This window comes from Myotis myotis, unplaced genomic scaffold, assembly GCF_014108235.1.
Source record: "Myotis myotis isolate mMyoMyo1 unplaced genomic scaffold, mMyoMyo1.p scaffold_m19_p_1, whole genome shotgun sequence".
NCBI lineage: Eukaryota > Metazoa > Chordata > Mammalia > Chiroptera > Vespertilionidae > Myotis > Myotis myotis.
Window position 1 is genome coordinate 146,766,506 of NW_023416313.1, and position 6,557 is coordinate 146,773,062.

The window sequence follows — 6,557 nt, forward strand, 5'->3', positions numbered from 1 at the left end:
GATATAGCTTCATGCAAATAAAGCTTTCTACCACATCTCATCCTCCCATGGGGTTCTCTGAAAATACTTATTCCAGCGGGGTCCCAAGAACCCTACTCCCACTAGCATTGGAGAAATCCACACGTGCAATTCTCCAATAACAGATGGACTTACTGCTCTAACCATTTGAGCATTAAAAGATGTTAAATATGCACTGAGAAGGAAGATGTAATGATCAATGTGTTGCTATGTTGGTGTAGTAGATGGTGGCCATGGTCTGTTACTCCCTCATGCATCACTCTACCATGGCCCTTCCCATATGGTACTCTGTTCCATGATGTTTCAGTCTCCCCCAACAGATGGTCAGCTCTCTAAGGAAGGAGATAGATCTCCAATATATTTGGCCTATAGGATACAGAAGGGCCTAGACACAGATGCGTGAAATAAATTATCCTGAAGGACTTAGTAGCATAGAGATGAGGCACTGGGGGTTCTCTCACTGGGGACTCAGGTTTCTGGGCTCCAGTACCTCCACTGGTCAATACCACATCCTACAGTCCCCACCTGCACCCTTGGGTTCCTGTTTGGGGCTGCAGTCTGCTCTGGTGTCTGCCCTGAGTCATCAGCTGTGGATACTGATGTGGTCACTGCATACTTCTCACACAACCACACAGATACCATCATCAGGCAGGAGGCTTGGGGTTGGGGATGCTTCATAGAAAGCCTTCTGGTATGAAGCTCTACAAAACCAGAGGAGGACTCAGGTAACAAAGCCTACCCCTACCTTGTTCCTTTTCTGAGAGCTAAAAGAGAGCGCAGAGAAACACCAGCAGCTCCAACTGGGCAGCCTTCCTGGGAAGATGCAGCCAACCCTGCTCATGCTCCTGCTGGCCTTTTTCCTACTCCCGTCAGCAGAAGCAGTTGTGACCATACCCACAAGCCCAACCCATCCCACAGTGGGCAAAGACCTCCTGGCCCTTCTGCACATCCCTGATCCAGCTCTCCACCAGGAATCTCTGAAGCCCAGCTCCCATCCCATCTCAGATCCCCACACATGATGCTGGATGAGCAACAGGCAGAAATGTCAGAGCAGAAGCCTATTCTCAAGAAAAGCTGGGGGGTGCAGTGCTCTCGCCAGGCCTTACCTGTGCCATGTGGAGAGTGGAACTGTCCTAGAAGTACACGGCAGAGGCTGGGAAACTGCAGAGAGAAGAGCAGTCCTGGCATCCATGTGTGTGATGAGACAGGTGTTGTCCTCAAGGTCTGCTTAGGAGAAACGTCCAGAGGTCAGCTATGCCACAGTTGGTGGTGTCACTGTCCCCAGAAGACTGCTGCTTCCTCTGCTCCATCTCAAGGCCCCTCTGTCCTTTCTCAAACTCTGTTTTTATTACTCCTCCAGAAGCCCAATGGGGCCATCCCTTCAAGCAGTCAACAAACACGGGCAACTCCCCACATGACAGGCCCTATGACAGCTCTGCAACATCTAGATCCCTAAACTTAAGTCTTGGACACTGAAAAGTGCACTGCCCTGGACATCACAGCACCACAGGGACCTCAGAAGCTCACCCACACCAAGCGAAGTCTGAAGGGAATTTTCAGGAACCTCCAGGCCTTCTCTATCCCTAAGACCAGAATTCTCACCTACAACTATGTGGCAGGCAAAGTCACAGACCAAGCTAATTGCTCTTCCTTTTCCCAGCCCAGGCTCCCAAATGCCCAACCCTCTGAGTCATCAAGCTCATGCCTGCCTGGTAGACTAAGTGGGTGCACACAAGTGCAACACACTTTTCCTTCAAGGGAGATCATTGACGGACATGAAGCCAAGCCCTACTCCCGTTCCCACATGACTTACTAAAGATAAGAAGGAGTCCTGGTGTGCTGGTATCTTTGTGGTAAATAAGTTTGTTCTGACAGCTGCTCACTGCAATGGAAGGTAAGAGGCTGCAGCCAGGCCACACCTCCTGAGACCCCTACAGATAACCTGACCTTTATCCCCGGAGCTGCAGCCCAGGGCAGTTCCCCAGGATTCAGGTATCTTAAGCCCATGAGACCTCATCAGAGGAGCTCTCTGAGATCATGGCAGAGTAATGAGAGGCCGAGAAATAGGACAGGTAAGCTTTGGGTTCAGAGGGTCAGAGGTGACAGCAAGTAACATAGTTGGGAAGAAAAGGATCACACTGAGCAAATAAAGCAGTGGTGGACCATGAACTCATGATTTAGGGTCAAAATGCAAATGCAAGCAATTTCATATTTCCTGAGGCCCAGGGAGAGCTCCAAGCTCCCTAACCTCAATGTCACTGAGAAGCAGAATCACTCAGCCACTGTCCCCTGTGGCCTTGATTTCTCCTGTTTGCAGCCCTGCCCTGCCCCGGCTGTCACCTGCCCTTCACAGCTCCTGGGCTTATCTCTTTTGACCCTACCTGCCTCCCAAACTCACACACTCTGCTGTCTGTGCAGGTCAATCAATGTCACCCTGGGGGCCCACAACATAGAAAAGAAGGAGGAGACCCAGCAGTACTTCCTGGTAAAAAGAGCCATCCACCACCCAGACTATAATCATAAGAACCTCTCCAAGGACATCATCTTACTGCAGGTAAGAAAACCTCCTATTGCTCTTGTTCTTTTGAGTCTACATGGTTTCCCCTCCAACAGAATGAAGCATTTCCCTTCCTTCTTTCCCATTCCAGTCACCTGACCAGTCCCAGTGACACAGGTGTGCCTCGGTGTCAAGGCTCAAAGACCACAGGCTGACCTGGGCTCCCTTGCCTCTTTCTCATCTGCTGAAGAGAAGCATCAAGCAAACTGATGCTGTTAAGCCCCTCTGATGACTGCCCAGGGGCAAGAACACGTTGAGGCCAGGACAGAAGTGCACTGTGGCTGGCAAGTGGAAATCGCCATAAGGGGCACATACTCAGACACTCTGCAGGAGGTACAGCTGACCTTGCAAAAGGAGGGGAGTGAGAAGGCCACTTACACCGTTATTACAACAGGACTATTCAACTGTGCATGAGGAAACCAAGAGGAAGTAAGGCTTCCTTCCAGATGATGCTGAGCATCTGACTATCTAGGCCAGGGGTGGGCAAACTTTTTGACTCGAGGGCCACAATGGGTTCTTAAACTGGACCGGAGGGCCGGAACAAAAGCATGGATGAAGCATTTGTGTGAACTAATATAAATTCAAAGTAAACATCATTACATAAAGGGTACGGTCTTTTTTTTTTTTTAGTTTTATTCATTTCAAGCCGGCCGGATCTGGCACGCGGGCCGTAGTTTGCCCACAGCTAATCTAGGCTCTGGGAGAGGGGTATTTGGGTAGGAAAGGAGTTGGGACCCAGGCATCAGGAGACTTCTTCACCCTCTAGTCTGTGATCTTTCTCCCAAGGAAGAAAACAGGGGAGCTCCCCGAGCTGGGAGAAATGGGGTCTCTGAGAGCCTACACGAGCCTATGGTCACTCTAAACACGGTGCTCCTCCAGGGGGTGAATTTGCAACCCAAGCCCAAGCCGGGGCACAGTGGCTAGATAACTATTCCCTGGGTGTGCAGTAGTTACTCTATACCTGTTGGCTCCTCAGAGCTGGTTAATGGGCTCCTTCTCCATGCTAAGTGTCAGCCCCACCTGCCTGCTTTCGGGTCCTTACACAGTAAACTGCAGCCACAGCTCTGCAGCATCTTCATAGCCAGAGGGAAGGGGAGAAGAGAGAGGGTGGAAAGAGATTAACCAAAGATCTTATATGCATAGTAGAGGCCTGGTGCACAGATATATGGGACCCCACCAGTGCAAGAATCCATGCACCGGGCCGGTTTCAGCCCCATCCCCACAGGCCAGGCCGAAGCACCCCACTGGTGCATCCTGGAGTGCCTGGATGAAACTGGTTCTCCAACATCTCCCAAGGGGTCCCAGATTGAGAGAGGGCACAGGCCAGGCCAAGGGACCCCATCAGTGCACAAAACCATGCACCGGGCCTCTAGTATATAAATGTATATAGTCATGCCATTTTTGCAGCTTTGTGATTTGAAATAAAAGATGTACAGCCCTGGCCAGGTGGCCCAGTCGGTTAGAGCATCATCCCATAAACCAAAAAAGGTTGTGGTTAATCCCTAGTGAGGGCACATACAGGAGGCGATGGATCAATGTTTCTCTCTCACACTGATGTTTCTCTCTCTCTCCCTTTCATTCTCTAAAATCAATAAAAACAAATCCTCAGGTAAAGATTTAAAAAAGTGGATTATCTCTTATAAATACTGTATTTATTTTCTATTACTATGTAAGAAATTACCAAAATTTAGCAGCTTAAAATAACTGTTAATAACTGTTATCTCACAGTTCTATAAGTCAGAAGTCTGTGCAGGCTCAACTGGGTTCTTTGTTCAAGGTCTCTAAAGGCCAAAATCAAGGTCTCAGCCAGTCTGGGCTTTCATCTGGAGGATTTGGAAGAGAATCTGCTGCCAAGCTTATTCAGGATGTTGGTGGGACGCAGTTCTTCGCAGTTGTAGGGCCCCATCTCCTTGCTGCCTACCAGGTGGTGGAAGTGGCAGCTCTCAGCTCCTGAAGGCTGCCCTCATTCCTTACCACACAGCCCCCTCAATCTTTTAGCCAGCAATGGCAGAAACCCTCTTCATGCGTGGGTTTTCTATTATTTGATCTTCTGCAACCAGCTGAAGAAAACTCTCTGCTTTTGAAGGGCTCATGTGGTGAGGTTAGGCCCACCTGGATCATCTCCCTTTTGCCATACACTCTAAAGTAATCATGGAAGAGCTATCTCAATATACTCACAGATTCCAACCACACTCAAAGGGGAGGTGACTATACAAGTGTGAGGCTCACGGGGAGTCATTTTAGGATTCTGCCTACCACAGATACCAGGAACTCCAAAAGTGACCATGACAAAGCTTTTAAGTGGAGCTGGGGAGAAATGTGAGCTAAGAACAGCTCAGAGTCACCTGAAGAGTTAAGTTTGGGATATCTCCTTCCATGGACATCAGTCCTTCTGTGTATTGGGTTCAAAATCACTCAGACTCTCAGGAAACATGAACATCAACCCAATTAGGCCTTGGTAGAAACAAGAGCAAGTTTCTGAGCAGGAAGAACTCTGAGTAGGCCAAGGGTAACCTAAGAACAAGGCTCACCTGTCTCACCTGGGAGGTCAGGATAGCATGGCCCAGGGCCTTAGGGATTGTCAGATATCAGCAGAAGGTTAGGGCATTCAATAGGCATTCAGTGGGTTAAGAAAAAGAGTATTTTGTTCTCTGCCACCTTCTCTGCAAACTTCTAAGAAGTTTGAAGACTGGCTCAGCCTCAAGTGAAAAGGAAAATCCAGGCTAACAGCAGGCAAAGAGGGACTTAATCATGAGAGAAGAGATTGAGCTTGTGATCTGAGACCCTGTCAACTGAGCAATAAAACTTAGTCATTAGCATCTTACTGAAGGGGACCAAGGTGAGGATCAGTTCTCCCTCATCAGAGAGCTGCACTCAGAGTCACCAGGACTTAGAGATCTGAGCGGGTCACGTTGTAGTCATCAGCCACGTTACATATTTATTCTGACAATGTATACAACAGATTTCAGCAAAGTACCTTGATCTAACTTAGCGCACACAGTGTGATAATTTTCTAACAGCGGGAAGGAAACTATTTTGATGAAGGAAGAAGAGCTGACAAGATCAGCCAGAGGCCCTGGGCTTCCCAAGAAGGCTGCCCAGGGCAGGGGCTGCTCTGCACATGCGGATTTATCCCCAGAGGTGGAAGGAGAGTGAGACCTCAGTGCCCACAGCCTCTCCTAGCTGTGTAGGTCCTTACTGCTCCTTGCTATATTATTCTTCCCCTGTTGACTTTATTGTCAAAAGCAAATAATGGAAGAAATGAAAAGCTTTGTTTCCCAGGCAGTGCAGTGGCCAGGCTGAGAAGCCATGGGTGGAGTCTGGACTCTATCTGAGTTAAACTATGAAAGTTTGGTTGTAGTGAGCTGGTTGCTCTTTATTTGGTCTGCATTAAAACTTAAAAAAAAAATCTATACCAGCCCTCTGCAACCTTTTTATTATTCAACAAATTGAAAATTAATTGGATTTTTAAAAAATGTGTTTACTTGATGCAAAATTTAGATTCCAAAAGCATAACAAAATAAAAATACTTCTATCACCTCTGACTCCTAGTTACTCTGTTTCCCTCCCTGGAAGAAACAAAACAATGATATATTTTTGAGTTTTAGCCATGTTGATACATGTAGTTATAATTCATTCATTTTAATGGATGCATAATATTCCAATGTATGCAGACAACATGACATCCATTCTCAGGAAATTTATGTTGTTTCCAATTTTTTATAATAAAGAACAATTGCAGTGAGCATTCTTTATCATCCTTCTATGTGTACATGTACAGAAATGTCAGTTGGGTTTATCCTCAAAGTGGAATGGCCAGGTTATAGATTATGCGTGCCTTCAGTTGTCTTTGGTCTTGTTCAATTGCTTAACAAATTTATTGTTCCAATTAATACTCCCAACAATACTTAGTATTGTAACGCTTAATAATTTTGATCAGTCTACTTGGTGTGAGATGGAAAATCATAGTGGTTTTTATTAC

At 47.2% G+C, this 6,557-nt stretch overlaps 1 pseudogene; it reads left to right on the forward strand.

Moving 5' to 3' along the window:
* The first annotated feature begins 839 nt into the window (after window positions 1-839).
* LOC118671882 lies at window positions 840-2,879 on the forward strand (annotated as a pseudogene).
* The last annotated feature ends 3,678 nt before the right edge of the window (window positions 2,880-6,557 follow it).